At 30.4% G+C, this 17,901-nt stretch overlaps 1 long non-coding RNA gene across 1 annotated transcript; it reads left to right on the top strand.

Annotated features, from left to right (window-relative positions):
- The first annotated feature begins 11,937 nt into the window (after positions 1-11,937).
- On the top strand, positions 11,938-13,771 carry LOC148763647 (uncharacterized). The gene is made up of 3 exons (XR_016025488.1): positions 11,938-12,054; positions 12,704-12,787; positions 13,654-13,771. It is a non-coding gene; the product is annotated as an uncharacterized LOC148763647 (long non-coding RNA).
- Positions 13,772-17,901: the final 4,130 nt, after the last annotated feature.

Genomic DNA, 17,901 nt, shown 5'->3' with positions numbered 1-17,901 from the left:
AGAAGTTCATTTATAGTCACTCATGCCTACGAAAGCCGTATTACTCGCTTTAAATGCTTTTATAATGCCATAATTGAATTTAATTTGATTTTTTTTACATGTTTTGATCAAAGCAGATTGTAATTGATTGTTTACCTCGGGAAACGTGAAGCGAAAGTCATCCATTGATAAAAAAAAGTCCATTTATAGTCATTCATGCCTTCGGAAACCTATTACTTGATTTAAATGCCTTTACAATCTCACAAATGATTTTAAGTTGAATTTTTTTACATTTTTGGTTAGAACATATTATAATTGAATACTTGCCTCGAGAAACGGGAAGCAAAAGCCATCCATTGGCCAGAGAAGTTCATTTATAGTCACTCATGCCTACGAAAGCCGTATTACTCGCTTTAAATGCTTTTATAATGCCATAGTTGAATTTAATTTGATTTTTTTTACATGTTTTGATCAAAGCAGATTGTAATTGATTGTTTACCTCAGGAAACGTGAAGCGAAAGTCATCCATTGATAAAAAAAAAGTCCATTTATAGTCATTCATGCCTTCGGAAACCTATTACTTGATTTAAATGCCTTTACAATCTGACAAATGATTTTAAGTTGAATTTTTTTACATTTTTGGTTAGAACATATTATAATTGAATACTTACCTTGAGAAACGGGAAGCAAAAGCCATCCATTGGCTAGAGAAGTTCATTTATAGTCACTCATGGCCACGAAAGCCTTGTTACTCGCTTTAAATGCTTTTATAATCCCATAATTCAATTTAATTTGAGTTTTTTTTATTTTTTGATTAAAACAGGTCGTAATTGATTATTTACCTCGGGAAACATGAAGCGAAAGCCATCCATTGACAAGAAAAGTTTATTTACAGTCACTAAAGCCTACGAAAGCCTTATTACTCGCTTTAAATGCTTTTATAATCCCATAATTGAATTTATTTTGATTTTTTTTACATTTTTTGATTAAAACAGATTGTAATTGATTGTTTGCCTCGGGAAACGTGAAGCGAAAGCTATCCATTGAAAAAAAAAGCTTATTTATAGTCACTCATGCCTACGAAAGCCTTATTACTCGCTTTAAATGCTTTTATAATCCCATAATTGAATTTAATTTGATTTTTTTTACATGTTTTGATCAAAACAGATTGTAATTGATTGTTTACCTCGGGAAACGTGAAGCGAAAGTCATCCATTGATAAAAAAAAGTCCATTTATAGTCATTCATGCCTTCGGAAACCTATTACTTGATTTAAATGCCTTTACAATCTCACAAATGATTTTAAGTTGAATTTTTTTACATTTTTGGTTAGAACATATTATAATTGAATACTTGCCTCGAGAAACGGGAAGCAAAAGCCATCCATTGGCTAGAGAAGTTCATTTATAGTCACTCATGGCCACGAAAGCCTTGTTACTCGCTTTAAATGCTTTTATAATCCCATAATTGAATTTAATTTGATTTTTTTTTATTTTTTGATTAAAACAGGTCGTAATTGATTATTTACCTCGGAAAACATGAAGCGAAAGCCATCCATTGACAAGAAATGTTTATTTACAGTCACTAAAGCCTACGAAAGCCTTATCACTCGCTTTAAACGCTTTATAATCCCACAATTGAATTTAATTTGATTTTTTTATACTTTTTATTTAAAACAGATTGTAATTGATTGTTTACTTCGGGAAACGTGAAGCGAAAGCTATCCATTGAAAAGAAAAGCTTATTTATAGTCACTAATGCCTACGAAAGCCTTATTACTCGCTTTAAATGCTTTTATAATCCCATAATTGAATTTAATTTGATTTTTTTTTTATTTTTTGATTAAAACATATCGTAATTGATTGTTTACCTCGGGAAACATGAAGCAAAAGCCATCCATTGACAAGAAAAGTTTATTTACTGTCACTAAAGCCTACGAAAGCCTTATTACTCGCTTTAAATGCTTTTATAATCCCATAATTGAATTTAGTTTGACTTTTGTTGCATTTTTTGATTAAAACAGATTGTAATTGATTGTTTACCTCGGGAAACATGAAGCGAAAGCCATCCATTGACAAGAAAAGTTTATTTATAGTCACAAAAGCCTACGAAAGCCTTATTACTCGCTTTAAATGATTTTATAATCCCATAATTGAATTTAATTTGATTTTTTTTACATTTTTTGATTAAAACAGAATGTAATTGATTGTTTACCTCGGGAAACATGAAGCGAAAGCCATCCATTGATAAAAAAAAGCCCATTTATAGTCATTCATGCCTTCGGAAGCCTATTACTCGATTTAAATGCCTTTATAATCTCACAAATGATTTTAAGTTGAATTTTTTTATATTTTTTGTCAGAAGATATTATGATTGAATACTTGCCTCAAGAAACGGGAAGCAAAAGCCATCCATTGGCCAGAAAAGTTCATTTATAGTCACTCATGGCTACGAAAGCCTTATTACTCGCTTTAAATGCTTTTATAATCCCATAATTGAATTTAACTTTATTTTTTTTACATTTTTTGATCAAAACAGATTGTAATAGATTGTTTACCTTGGGAAACGTGAAGCGAAAGCCATCCATTGATAAAAAAAAAGTCCTTTTATAGTCATTCATGCCTTCGGAAGCCTATTACTCGATCAAAATGCCTTTATCATCTCACAAATGATTTTAAGTTGAATTTTTTACATTTTTTGTTAGAACATATGATAATTGAATACTTGCCTCGAGAAACGGGAAGCAAAAGCCATCCATTGGCCAGAGAAGTTCATTTATAGTCACTCATGGCTACGAAAGCCATATTACTCGCTTTAAATGCTGTTATAATCCCATAATTGAATTTAATTTGAATTTTTTTTTCATTTTTTGATTAAAACATATCGTAATTGATTGTTTACCTCGGGAAACATGAAGCGAAAGCCATCCACTGGCAAGAAAAGTTTATTTACAGTCACTAAAGCCTACGAAAGCCTTATTGCTCGCTTTAAATGCTTTTATAATCCCATAATTGAATTTAATTTCATTTTTTTTTTATTTTTTGATTAAAACATATCGTAATTGATTGTTTACCTCGGGAAACATGAAGCGAAAGCCATTCATTGACAAGAAAAGTTTATTTACTGTCACTAAAGCCTACGAAAGCCTTATTACTCGCTTTAAATGCTTTTATAATCCCATAATTGAATTTAATTTGATTTTTTTTACATTTTTTGATCAAAACAGATTGTAATTGATTGTTTACCTCGGGAAACGTGAAGCGAAAGTCATCCATTGATAAAAAAAAAGTCCATTTATAGTCATTCATGCCTTCGGAAACCTATTACTTGATTTAAATGCCTTTACAATCTCACAAATGATTTTAAGTTGAATTTTTTTACATTTTTGGTTAGAACATATTATAATTGAATACTTGCCTCGAGAAACGGGAAGCAAAAGCCATCCATTGACAGGAAAAGTTTATTTATAGTCACTCATGGCTACGAAAGCCTTATTACTCGCTTTAAATGCTTTTATAATCCCATAATTGAATTTAATTCAATTTTTTTTACATTTTTTGATTAAAACAGATTGTAATTGATTGTTTACCTTGGAAAACGTGAAGCGAAAGCCATCCATTGACAGGAAAAGTTTATTTATAGTCACTAAAGCCTACGAAAGCCTTATTACTTGCTTTAAATGCTTTTATAATCCCATAATTGAATTTAATTTGATTTTTGTTACATTTTTTGATTAAAACAGATTGTAATTGATTGTTTACCTCGGGAAACATGAAGCGAAAGCCATCCATTGATAAAAAAAAGCCCATTTATAGTCATTCATGCCTTCGGAAGCCTATTACTCGATTTAAATGCTATTATATTCTCACAAATTATTTTAAGTTGAATTTTTTTACATTTTTTGTCAGAACATATTATGATTGAATACTTGCCTCAAGAAACAGGAAGCAAAAGCCATCCATTGGCCAGAAAAGTTCATTTATAGTCACTCATGGCTACGAAAGCCTTATTACTCGCTTTAAATGCTATTATAATCCCATAATTGAATTTAATTCGATTTTTTTTACATTTTTTGATTAAAACAGATTGTAATTGATTGTTTACCTTGGGAAACGTTAAGCGAAATCTATCCATTGGAAAGAAAAGCTTATTTATAGTCACTCATGCCTACGAAAGCCTTATTACTCGCTTTAAATGCTTTTATAATCCCATAATTGAATTTAATTTGATTTTTTTTAAATTTTTTTATTAAAACAGATTGTAATTGATTGTTTACCTCGGGAAACATGAAGCGAATGCCATCCATTGATAAAAAAAAATTCCATTTATAGTCATTCATGCCTTCGGAAGCCTATTACTCGATTTAAATGCCTTTATAATCTCACAAATGATTTTCAGTTGAATTTTTTTACATTTTTTGTTAGAACATATTATAATTGAATACTTGCCTCGAGAAACGGGAAGCAAAAGCCATCCATTGGCCAGAGAAGTTCATTTATAGTCACTCACGGCTACGAAAGCCGTATTACTCGCTTTAAATGCTGTTATAATCCCATAATTGAATTTAATTTGATTTTTTTTTCATTTTTTGATTAAAACATATCGTAATTGATTGTTTACCTCGGGAAACATGAAGCGAAAGCCATCCACTGACAAGAAAAGTTTATTTACAGTCACTAAAGCCTACGAAAGCCTTATTACTCGCTTTAAATGCTTTTATAATCCCATAATTGAATTTAATTTGATTTTTTTTACATTTTTTGATTAAAACATATTGTAATTGATTGTTTGCCTCGGTAAACGTGATGGAAAAGCTATCCATTGAACAAAAAAGCTTATTTATAGTCACTCATGCCTACGAAAGCCTTATTACTCGCTTTAAATGCTTTTATAATCCCATAATTGAATTTAATTTGATTTTTTTTACATTTTTTGATTAAAACATATTGTAATTGATTGTTTGCCTCGGTAAACGTGAAGCAAAAGCTATCCATTGAACAAAAAAGCTTATTTATAGTCACTCATGCCTACGAAAGCCTTATTACTCGCTTTAAATGCTTTTATAATCCCATAATTGAATTTAATTTGATTTTTTTTACATTTTTTGATTAAAACATATTGTAATTGATTGTTTGCCTCGGTAAACGTGAAGCAAAAGCTATCCATTAAACAAAAAAGCTTATTTATAGTCACTCATGCCTACGAAAGCCTTATTACTCGCTTTAAATGCTTTTATAATCCCATAATTGAATTTAATTTGATTTTTTTTTACATGTTTTGATCAAAACAGATTGTAATTGATTGTTTACCTCGAGAAACGTGAAGCGAACGTCATCCATTGATAAAAAAAAGTCCATTTATAGTCATTCATACCTTCGGAAACCTATTACTTGATTCAAATGCCTTTACAATCTCACAAATGATTTTAAGTTGAATTTTTTTACATTTTTGGTTAGAACATATTATAATTGAATACCTGCCTCGAGAAACGGGAAGCAAAAGCCATCCATTGGCTAGAGAAGTTCATTTATAGTCACTCATGCCTACGAAAGCCTTATTACTCGCTTTAAATGCTTTTATAATCCCATAATTGAATTTAATTTGATTTTTTTTTCATTTTTTGATTAAAACATATCGTAATTGATTGTTTACCTCGAGAAACATGAAGCAAAAGCCATCCATTGACAAGAAAAGTTTATTTACAGTCACTAAAGCCTACGAAAGCCTTATTACTAGCTTTAAATGCTTTTATAATCCCATAATTGAATTTTGTTTGACTTTTGTTGCATTTTTTGATTAAAACAGATTGTAATTGATTGTTTACCTCGGGAAACATGAAGCGAAAGCCATCCATTGACAAGAAAAGTTTATTTATAGTCACTAAAGCCTACGAAAGCCTTATTACTCGCTTTAAATGCTTTTGTAATCCCATAATTGAATTTCATTTGATTTTTTTTGCATTTTTTGATTAAAACAGATTGTAATTGATTGTTTACCTCGGGAAACATGAGGCGAAAGCCATCCATTGACAAGAAAAGTTTATTTATAGTCACTAAAGCCTACGAAAGCCTTATTACTCGTTTTAAATGCTTTTATAATCCCATAATTGAATTTAACTTTATTTTTTTTACATTTTTTTATTAAAACAGATTGTAATTGATTGTTTACCTCGGGAAACATGAAGCGAAAGCCATCCATTGACAAGAAAAGTTTATTTATAGTCACTAAAGCCTACGAAAGCCTTATTACTCGCTTTAAATGCTTTTGTAATCCCATAATTGAATTTAATTTGATTTATTTTCATTTTTTGAGTAAAACATATCGTAATTGATTGTTTACCTCGGGAAACATGAAGCGAAAGCCATCCACTGACAAGAAAAGTTTATTTACAGTCACTAAAGCCTACGAAAGCCTTATTACTCGCTTTAAATGCTTTTATAATCCCATAATTGAATTTAATTTAATTTTTTTTATTTTTTGATTAAAACATATCGTAATTGATTGTTTACCTCAAGAAACATGAAGCGAAAGCCATTCATTGACAAGAAAAGTTTATTTATTGTCACTAAAGCCTACGAAAGCCTTATTACTCGCTTTAAATGCTTTTGTAATCCCATAATTGAATTTAATTTGATTTTTTTTACATTTTTTGATTAAAACAGATTGTAATTGATTGTTTGCCTCGGTAAACGTGAAGCAAAAGCTATCCATTGAACAAAAAAGCTTATTTATAGTCACTCATGCCTACGAAAGCCTTATTACTCGCTTTAAATGCTTTTATAATCCCATAATTGAATTTAATTTGATTTTTTTTACATGTTTTGATCAAAACAGATTGTAATTGATTGTTTACCTCAAGAAACGTGAAGCGAACGTCATCCATTGATAAAAAAAGTCCATTTATAGTCATTCATGCCTTCGGAAACCTATTACTTGATTTAAATGCCTTTACAATCTCACAAATGATTTTAAGTTAAATTTTTTTACATTTTTGGTTAGAACATATTATAATTGAATACTTGCCTCGAGAAACGGGAAGCAAAAGCCATCCATTGGCCAGAGAAGTTCATTTATAGTCACTCATGCCTACGAAAGCCGTATTACTCACTTTAAATGCTTTTATAATCCCATAATTGAATTTAATTTGATTTTTTTTACATGTTTTGATCAAAACAGATTGTAATTGATTGTTTACCTCGGGAAACGTGAAGCGAAAGTCATCCATTGATAAAAAAAAAGTCCATTTATAGTCATTCATGCCTTCGGAAACCTATTACTTGATTTAAATGCCTTTACAATCTCACAAATGATTTTAAGTTGATTTTTTTTACATTTTTGGTTAGAACATATTATAATTGAATACTTGCCTCGAGAAACGGGAAGCAAAAGCCATCCATTGACAGGAAAAGTTTATTTATAGTCACTCATGGCTACGAAAGCCTTATTACTCGCTTTAAATGCTTTTATAATCCCATAATTGAATTTAATTCAATTTTTTTTACATTTTTTGATTAAAACAGATTGTAATTGATTGTTTACCTTGGGAAACGTGAAGCGAAAGTCATCCATTGACAGGAAAAGTTTATTTATAGTCACTAAAGCCTACGAAAGCCTTATTACTCGCTTTAAATGCTTTTATAATCCCATAATTGAATTTAATTTCATTTTTTTTTATTTTTTGATTAAAACAGGTCGTAATTGATTATTTACCTCGGGAAACATGAAGCGAAAGCCATCCATTGACAAGAAAAGTTTATTTACAGTCACTAAAGCCTACGAAAGCCTTATCACTCGCTTTAAATTCTTTAGAATCCCATAATTGAATTTAATTTGATTTTTTTATATTTTTTTATTAAAACAGATTGTAATTGATTGTTTACTTCGGGAAAAGTGAAGCGAAAGCTATCCATTGAAAAGAAAAGCTTATTTATAGTCACTCATGTCTACGAAAGCCTTATTACTCGCTTTAAATGCTTTTATAATCCCATAATTGAATTTAATTTGATTTTTTTTACATTTTTTGATTAAAACAGATTGTAATTGATTGTTTGCCTCGGGAAATGTGAAGCGAAAGCTATCCATTGAAAAAAAAAGCTTATTTATAGTCACTCATGCCTACGAAAGCCTTATTACTCGCTTTAAATGCTTTTATAATCCCATAATTGAATTTAATTTGATTTTTTTACATGTTTTGATCAAAACAGATAGTAATTGATTGTTTACCTCGGGAAACGTGAAGCGAAAGTCATCCATTGATAAAAAAAAGTCCATTTATAGTCATTCATGCCTTCGGAAACCTATTACTTGATTTAAATGCCTTTACAATCTCACAAATGATTTTAAGTTGAATTTTTTTACATTTTTGGTTAGAACATATTATAATTGAATACTTGCCTCGAGAAACGGGAAGCAAAAGCCATCCATTGGCCAGAGAAGTTCATTTATAGTCACTCATGCCTACGAAAGCCGTATTACTCGCTTTAAATGCTTTTATATTCCCATAATTGACTTTAATTTGATTTTTTTTACATGTTTTGATCAAAGCAGATTGTAATTAATTGTTTACCTCGGGAAACGTGAAGCGAAAGTCATCCATTGATAAAAAAAAAGTCCATTTATAGTCATTCATGCCTTCGGAAACCTATTACTTGATTTAAATGCCTTTACAATCTCACAAATGATTTTAAGTTGATTTTTTTTACATTTTTGGTTAGAACATATTATAATTGAATACTTGCCTCGAGAAACGGGAAGCAAAAGCCATCCATTGACAGGAAAAGTTTATTTATAGTCACTCATGGCTACGAAAGCCTTATTACTCGCTTTAAATGCTTTTATAATCCCATAATTGAATTTAATTCAATTTTTTTTACATTTTTTGATTAAAACAGATTGTAATTGATTGTTTACCTTGGGAAACGTGAAGCGAAAGGCATCCATTGACAGGAAAAGTTTATTTATAGTCACTAAAGCCTACGAAAGCCTTATTACTTGCTTTAAATGCTTTTATAATCCCATAATTGAATTTAATTTGATTTTTTTTACATTTTTTGATTAAAACAGATTGTAATTGATTGTTTACCTCGGGAAACATGAAGCGAAAGCCATCCATTGATAAAAAAAAGCCCATTTATAGTCATTCATGCCTTCGGAAGCCTATTACTCGATTTAAATGCTATTATATTCTCACAAATGATTTTAAGTTGAATTTTTTTACATTTTTTGTCAGAACATATTATGATTGAATACTTGCCTCAAGAAACAGGAAGCAAAAGCCATCCATTGGCCAGAAAAGTTCATTTATAGTCACTCATGGCTACGAAAGCCTTATTACTCGCTTTAAATGCTTTTATAATCCCATAATTGAATTTAATTCGATTTTTTTTACATTTTTTGATTAAAACAGATTGTAATTGATTGTTTACCTTGGGAAACGTTAAGCGAAATCTATCCATTGGAAAGAAAAGCTTATTTATAGTCACTCATGCCTACGAAAGCCTTATTACTCGCTTTAAATGCTTTTATAATCCCATAATTGAATTTAATTTGATTTTTTTTAAATTTTTTGATTAAAACAGATTGTAATTGATTGTTTACCTCGGGAAACATGAAGCGAATGCCATCCATTGATAAAAAAAAATTCCATTTATAGTCATTCATGCCTTCGGAAGCCTATTACTCGATTTAAATGCCTTTATAATCTCACAAATGATTTTCAGTTGAATTTTTTTACATTTTTTGTTAGAACATATTATAATTGAATACTTGCCTCGAGAAACGGGAAGCAAAAGCCATCCATTGGCCAGAGAAGTTCATTTATAGTCACTCACGGCTACGAAAGCCGTATTACTCGCTTTAAATGCTGTTATAATCCCATAATTGAATTTAATTTGATTTTTTTTTCATTTTTTGATTAAAACATATCGTAATTGATTGTTTACCTCGGGAAACATGAAGCGAAAGCCATCCACTGACAAGAAAAGTTTATTTACAGTCACTAAAGCCTACGAAAGCCTTATTACTCGCTTTAAATGCTTTTATAATCCCATAATTGAATTGAATTGAATTGTTTTATTTTTTGATTAAAACATATCGTAATTGATTGTTTACCTCAGGAAACATGAAGCGAAAGCCATTCATTGACAAGAAAAGTTTATTTACTGTCACTAAAGCCTACGAAAGCCTTATTACTCGCTTTAAATGCTTTTATAATCCCATAATTGAATTTAATTTGATTTTTTTTACATTTTTTGATTAAAACAGATTGTAATCGATTGTTTACCTCGGGAAACATGAAGCGAAAGTCATCCATTGATAAAAAAAAGCCCATTTATAGTCATTCATGCCTTCGAAAGCCTATTACTCGATTTAAATGCCTTTATAATCTCACAAATGATTTTAAGTTGAATTTTTTTACATTTTTTGTCAGAACATATTATGATTGAATACTTGCCTCAAGAAACGGGAAGCAAAAGCCATCCATTGGCCAGAAAAGTTCATTTATAGTCACTCATGGCTACGAAAGCCTTATTACTCGCTTTAAATGCTTTTATAATCCCATAATTGAATTTAACTTTATTTTTTTTACATTTTTTGATCAAAACAGATTGTAATAGATTGTTTACCTTGGGAAACGTGAAGCGAAAGCCATCCATTGATAAAAAAAAAGTCCATTTATAGTCATTCATGCCTTCGGAAGCCTATTACTCGATCAAAATGCCTTTATCATCTCACAAATGATTTTAAGTTGAATTTTTTTACATTTTTTGTTAGAACATATTATAATTGAATACTTGCCTAGAGAAACGGGAAGCAAAAGCCATCCATTGGCCAGAGAAGTTCATTTATTGAAATACCCCATACTTTGATATAGTGATAAATAAAGTTGATCGAATGCAAATTGAGGTCAATTAAAATGTTTAAAAGTGATAAAAGATGAAAGGAGTAGTTTAGGATAAAATATTTCGCAAGTGAGAAAATAACAATAAAATAATAATAATTTTATCAGAGGAGAATTTGTGAGATAAAAGGCAATTCAGAAGTCAAGTGAGGCAAATAAGGTATTTCAGGTACCAAGGAGACAAGATAAAATTTTTAAAATATTAATATTTAGTCGGATGTTAAAATCAGTCAAGAAGAAGGATCATATGGTTGATCCAAGTGGGGGAGAAGATGACAAGCCCGACTCTATAAAAATATTTCTCATGACATACATGTGATGGATAACATGTTTGCATGCTAAGAGAGTCCCGAAAAAAATTTACAAAAGTCGATATTATACCTAGACGTACAACAAAGTTGATTTAAGCCTCGAACTAGATCAAATAGAGAATTTACAATGAAATTAAGAATTTTAAAGTCCCAGAATGGTTTAATATGGTGATTCGGAGTTCAAGGATCAATTTGGAGTCAAATTGGAATTTTCGCTATCCAGGGGCAAAATGGTCATTTGCCACCTAGGGTCAAAATGGTAATTTTTAGAAAATATTTTTGGCCCCATTTGACTTATTGGAGTAAGATTTGAGGTTTAGAAGTGAAAAATTTTAATTTCGGTATAATTTGGAGTAAAAGGGTAAAATGGTAATTTTACCACTCGAAATAAAAAAATTTAATTTTTGAAAGGATTTTGATCAAATTTAATTATTTGGAGTGTGAAATGAGTATGAGGAGTACAAATTATGCATTATGGCAAATTTTCAATTTTTGGGGCAAAAATATAATTTTTGAAAAGTTCGGGGGAAAAAGTGTAATTTTGAAGAATTTGCTCCACCAAAACTTTGGAAAAATCTGGAAATTTCACTTAAGACTTGGATAAGTCAAAGGGAATGCATGGTGGAAAAAGTAGGACAAATGGATGGCTAGAAAAAAGAAATGAATTAATAAAATATTTAAAATATGAATAAAATAATATTATTTCATTAAACAATAAAAAGGCATAAAAAAAATCAGCCCACCCATTCTTCTTCTTCAACATTCGGCCAAGCAAAAAACAAGAGAGAGAAAGGAGAAAACAAAACCCTAGAGAGAGAAAATCAAAGAAAAAGTGTGAATTTTCAAGGAAATTAAGTGAAAAAGGTGAGATTTTTTCTATTAAGCTTGAGTTTTCTTATTCCCAAGCATTTCTCTTTATTTTCCATGATTAAATTACATGTTTTCATGATGAATTCAATTCTGAAAAAATGGGTTAGGAGACAGAAAGTTGTTGGATTTATTTGATTTTAATTTATGTTAGTGTTTTTAGTTAGTTTAGCATATTTAGAAACAAAACAACAAGAAAAGAATTTATTTTCTCCCCCAACCATTAATGGCTGAATTTACCATGTAGTGAGTGAGGATGAGTTTGATTTTATTCTAGGAGAATTGGTTAAGGAATAATGAATTATGAGCCTAGAAAAATAATGGGAATTTTCGGAGCAAAAATACGAATTTTTACCCACTAGGGGTATTTTTGTAATTTGCTGTTGGGACTGATAATTTGCATCACACTGAGGGACATTAAGTTAATTTGGGTGCAATTGAGGTATAGAAACTGAAAAGAATTAAATTGGAGTTTAAACGAACCCGTTAGGAATTTAATCGGGTGATAAGACGAATTAGGCTAATATCGGATTTAGATAGTTACCAGTGCATTTTTGCATTCCATATCATGCATTGGTAGTCCAAATTAGTTTAATTTTGATTTAGTACCAACTTAGTGAAATTCTCGATTTTGTACTGTGTCAAGGTGGTGAGTCCTCCAATAAAGGCAAGGAAATTGCATCCGATGACCAGTAGACAGAGTGCTTCGAAAGTCTGCATTCTAGACATTGTGAGTAAACTTATTATCGTCTTAATTATCTAGAGTAGTTTTATACAACTATGTGATTTTATGAAAAATGGGTTTAAATGGTAAATTGTTATGTTTTAAGGGAAATTGTGATTTTATAAAATGATTTTATAAATTTTCTGAAAAATCGAATATTGGTTTTGAAAATAGAGTAATTGGAGACTGCTAGTTTGTGTTGCAAATTTATGGTTATGAATTGAATGGCTTATGACAATAAATGAGCATGAATGGCTAAACTGATTTTGGTGTTATAATTATTTATACTGTGTATTCAGCCTTGAGAGGCTAGGTTGCGATAAATTGCCATGACATGCTAGAATGAATTTTATTGATTGGTGGATTATATATTAATTATTTACTGCAGAGGGGGTTCCGTGGACCAGCCTATTAGAGGGGCACGGTAAACTCCATTATATTATTACCTCGAACGGAGAGGCGCGTAGGATATCTCCTGGGGTATAGCTTAGGGTTCACTTCACGCCAAACCACCACGTGAAAGGGAACTCAGCCAACGCCAAGGAGCGGCTGTATTTTTTCAAACAAAAATATATTTTAAGTGTACACAAAATTTTAACAGCCTTGGCGGACTCGGTTAGATGCCCTGCGCAAGGTATCACCGAGTATGAGTTTTGGCACGAGCCAAAGTTTTAAGAAATTCATAAGCCAAGTTGATTACTCGATTTTTATGGATTGATTTTATTTGGTTGAAATGAGTTGAATGGTAATGAAATTACAGTATGATGATTTATTTTAATTGTCTCCATTTACTCGACTTTAGATAGTTTAGATGGTATCTGGTTACTCACTGGGATTTTATAATCTCACACCCTCATTTCCTCACATTTCAGGCTCAGGGAATTTCGTAGTTAGCTGACTTGAACAAGGACCTTCATTTGGACTCGAATGGGTAAAAGCTGTAGGTTTCCAGCTTTCGATGCATTTTGGATAGATATGGGCCCACGTGTCACTGTAAAAGAAATTTTATGCTTTGGTTATTTGCTTTATAGTATATATGAATATGATTATCTTTTTCGCTATAAGAATTATGTACCGATAGTTTTATGAAAATTATTTTACAAGAAAATAGTTTATTTTATTGAATATTTTTATCATATTCAAATGGTCAAATTTTCACTTCAAATGAACGTTTTAGATACTTAATTTTTTTTTATCATTAAATATATATTTTCGGCTTACCTACTACATTTTTAGCAAGTTTAGAGGTTTTCGACAAAAATGACGAAAATGTCCCTGTGAGCCAAAAAAAAAAACATGTTATGTTATGATTTGGAAACGATTTGTAATCCTTCGTATTTTGATTATTTGATAACTATTGCTCACCGGGGAAGTGCGAAAGCTGATACGAGAGCCTTGCGAGGTTTTGATCGACATTCGGGGTGAAGAATGTTTGTCGAGGCTTCGCGGCGGTTGTCACGGGCTCGATGGGGAGTTCCGAGTCCTGACATTTATAGTCACTCATGGCTACGAAAGCCGTATTACTCGCTTTAAATACTGTTATAATCTCATAATTGAATTTAATTTGATTTTTTTTTTCATTTTTTGATTAAAACATATCGTAATTGATTGTTTACCTCGGGAAACATGAAGCGAAAGCCATCCACTGACAAGAAAAGTTTATTTATAGTCACTAAAGCCTACGAAAGCCTTATTACTCGCTTTAAATGCTTTTATAATCCCATAATTGAATTTAATTTGATTTTTTTTATATTTTTTGATTAAAACAGATTGTATTGATTGTTTACCTCGGGAAACATGAAGCGAAAGCCATCCATTGATAAAAAAAAGCCCATTTATAGTCATTCATGCCTTCGAAAGCCTATTACTCGATTTAGATGCCTTTATAATCTCACAAATGATTTTAAGTTGAATTTTTTTACATTTTTTGTCAGAACATATTATGATTGAATACTTGCCTCAAGAAACGGGAAGCAAAAGCCATCCATTGGCCAGAAAAGTTTATTTATAGTCACTCATGGCTACGAAAGCCTTATTACTCGCTTTAAATGCTTTTATAATCCCATAATTGAATTTAACTTTATTTTTTTTACATTTTTTGATCAAAACAGATTGTAATAGATTGTTTACCTTGGGAAACATGAAGCGAAAGCCATCCATTGATAAAAAAAAAGTCCATTTATAGTCATTCATGCCTTCGGAAGCCTATTACTCGATCAAAATGCCTTTATCATCCCACAAATGATTTTAAGTTGAATTTTTTTACATTTTTTGTTAGAACATATTATAATTAAATACTTGCCTAGAGAAACGGGAAGCAAAACCCATCCATTGGCTAGAGAAGTTCATTTATAGTCACTCATGGCTACGAAAGCCGTATTACTCGTTTTAAATGCTGTTATAATCCCATAATTGAATTTAATTTGATTTTTTTTTTCATTTTTTGATTAAAACATATCGTAATTGATTGTTTACCTCGGGAAACATGAAGCGAAAGCCATCCACTGACAAGAAAAGTTTATTTACAGTCACTAAAGCCTACGAAAGCCTTATTACTCGCTTTAAATGCTTTTATAATCCCATAATTGAATTTAATTTCATTTTTTTTATTTTTTGATTAAAACATATCGTAATTGATTGTTTACCTCGGGAAACATGAAGCGAAAGCCATTCATTGACAAGAAAAGTTTATTTACTATCACTAAAGCCTACGAAAGCCTTATTACTCGCTTTAAATGCTTTTATAATCCCATAATTGAATTTAATTTGATTTTTTTTACATTTTTTGATTAAAACAGATTGTAATTGATTGTTTGCCTCGGGAAACGTCAAGCAAAAGCTATCCATTGAACAAAAAAGCTTATTTATAGTCACTCATGCCTACGAAAGCCTTATTACTCGCTTTAATTGCTTTTATAATCCCATAATTGAATTTAATTTGATTTTTTTTACATGTTTTGATCAAAACAGATTGTAATTGATTGTTTCCCTCGGGAAACGTGAAGCAAAAGTCATCCATTTATAAAAAAAAGTCCATTTATAGTCATTCATGCCTTCGGAAACCTATTACTTGATTTAAATGCCTTTACAATCTCACAAATGATTTTAAGTTGAATTTTTTTACATTTTTGGTTATAACATATTATAATTGAATACTTGCCTCGAGAAACGGGAAGCAAAAGGCATCCATTGGCCAGAGAAGTTCATTTATAGTCACTCATGCCTACGAAAGCCGTATTACTCGCTTTAAATGCTTTTATAATCCCATAATTGAATTTAATTTGATTTTTTTTACACGTTTTAATCAAAACAGATTGTAATTGATTGTTTACCTCGGGAAACGTGAAGCGAAAGTCATCCATTGATAAAAAAAAAGTCCATTTATAGTCATTCATGCCTTCGGAAACCTATTACTTGATTTAAATGCCTTTACAATCTCACAAATGTTTTTAAGTTGAATTTTTTTACATTTTTGGTTAGAACATATTATAATTGAATACTTGCCTCGAGAAACGAGAAGCAAAAGCCATCCATTGACAGGAAAAGTTTATTTATAGTCACTCATGGCTACGAAAGCCTTATTACTCGCTTTAAATGCTTTTATAATCCCATAATTGAATTTAATTCGATTTTTTTTACATTTTTTGATTAAAACAGATTGTAATTGATTGTTTACCTTGGGAAATATGAAGCGAAAGCCATCCATTGACAGGAAAAGTTTATTTATAGTCACTAAAGCCTACGAAAGCCTTATTACTTGCTTTAAATGCTTTTATAATCCCATAATTGAATTTAATTTGATTTTTTTTTACATTTTTTGATTAAAACAGATTGTAATTGATTGTTTACCTCGGGAAACATGAAGCGAAAGCCATCCATTGATAAAAAAAAGCCCATTTATAGTCATTCATGCCTTCGGAAGCCTATTACTCGATTTAAATGCCTTTATAATCTCACAAATGATTTTAAGTTGAATTTTTTTACATTTTTTGTCAGAACATATTATGATTGAATACTTGCCTCAAGAAACAGGAAGCAAAAGCCATCCATTGGCCAGAAAAGTTCATTTATAGTCACTCATGGCTACGAAAGCCTTATTACTCGCTTTAAATGCTTTTATAATCCCATAATTGAATTTAATTCAATTTTTTTTACATTTTTTGATTAAAACAGATTGTAATTGATTGTTTACCTTGGGAAACGTGAAGCGAAATCTATCCATGGGAAAGAAAAGCTTATTTATAGTCACTCATGCCTACGAAAGCCTTATTACTCGCTTTAAATGCTTTTATAATCCCATAATTGAATTTAATTTGATTTTTTTTACATTTTTTTATTAAAACAAATTGTAATTGATTGTTTACCTCGGGAAACGTGAAGCGAACGACATCCATTGATAAAAAAAAGTCCATTTATAGTCATTCATGCCTTCGGAAGCCTATTACTCAATTTAAATGCCTTTATAATCTCACAAATGATTTTAAGTTGAATTTTTTTACATTTTTTGTTAGAACATATTATAATTGAATACTTGCCTCCAGAAACGGGAAGCAAAAGCCATTCATTGGCCAGAAAAGTTCATTTATAGTCACTCATGGCTACGAAAGCCTTATTACTCGCTTTAAATGCTTTTATAATCCCATAATTGAATTTAATTCGATTTTTTTTACATTTTTTGATTAAAACAGATTGTAATTGATTGTTTACCTTGGGAAACGTGAAGTGAAATCTATCCATTGGAAAGAAAAGCTTATTTATGGTCACTCATGCCTACGAAAGCCTTATTACTCGCTTTAAATGCTTTTATAATCCCATAATTGAATTTAATTTGATTTTTTTTAAATTTTTTTATTAAAACGGATTGTAATTGATTGTTTATCTCGGGAAACATGAAGCGAAAGCCATCCATTGATAAAAAAAAAGTCCATTTATAGTCATTCATGCCTTCGGAAGCCTATTACTCGATTTAAATGCCTTTATAATCTCACAAATGATTTTAAGTTGAATTTTTTTACATTTTTTGTTAGAACATATTATAATTGAATACTTGCCTCGAGAAACGGGAAGCAAAAGCCATCCATTGGCCAGAGAAGTTCATTTATAGTCACTCACGGCTACGA

Source organism: Theobroma cacao, chromosome 3 (assembly GCF_053813885.1).
Source record: "Theobroma cacao isolate CCN51 chromosome 3, ASM5381388v1, whole genome shotgun sequence".
Taxonomy (NCBI): Eukaryota; Viridiplantae; Streptophyta; class Magnoliopsida; order Malvales; family Malvaceae; genus Theobroma; species Theobroma cacao.
The sequence above is the reverse complement of the archived record's forward strand: the minus strand, read 5'-3'. Positions and strand labels throughout refer to the sequence as shown.